Source organism: Cryptotermes secundus, unplaced genomic scaffold (assembly GCF_002891405.2).
Source record: "Cryptotermes secundus unplaced genomic scaffold, Csec_1.0 scaffold99, whole genome shotgun sequence".
Taxonomy (NCBI): Eukaryota; Metazoa; Arthropoda; class Insecta; order Blattodea; family Kalotermitidae; genus Cryptotermes; species Cryptotermes secundus.
In genome coordinates, this window is record NW_019725842.1 from 13,659 (window position 1) to 14,078 (window position 420).

Below are 420 nucleotides of genomic sequence, written 5' to 3' on the forward strand. Positions count from 1 at the left end.
GTCTTCATTCTAAAATGACTAAAATGTGTATTCATCATGTATAACAATAAATTCTAAATATTAAAACCTTTCAGGATTCGTCATCCATAAATTGTATCTCAAATACGCGAATCACGCCAAGCCTCCTCTATGGGAGCACTCTTCCTACATTCATGTGTGTATTGTGCTCTGTGTTGTGTCTTGCTCCTGTGACTGCATGTGTTGTACTGCTGGATTGGCGTGATTCACGTATTTGAGATATGACGAATGCTGAAAGGTTTTAATATTTAGGATTTATTGTTATATATGATGAATACACATTTTAGTCATTTTAGAATGAAGACGTCATGGCATGCAGTGCAGTAGTTTGACGTGCATAGAGACACACCTGAAGATGGCACATTAGTGCTGAAACATGTAGTGTAAAAGTGAAGAGAATCA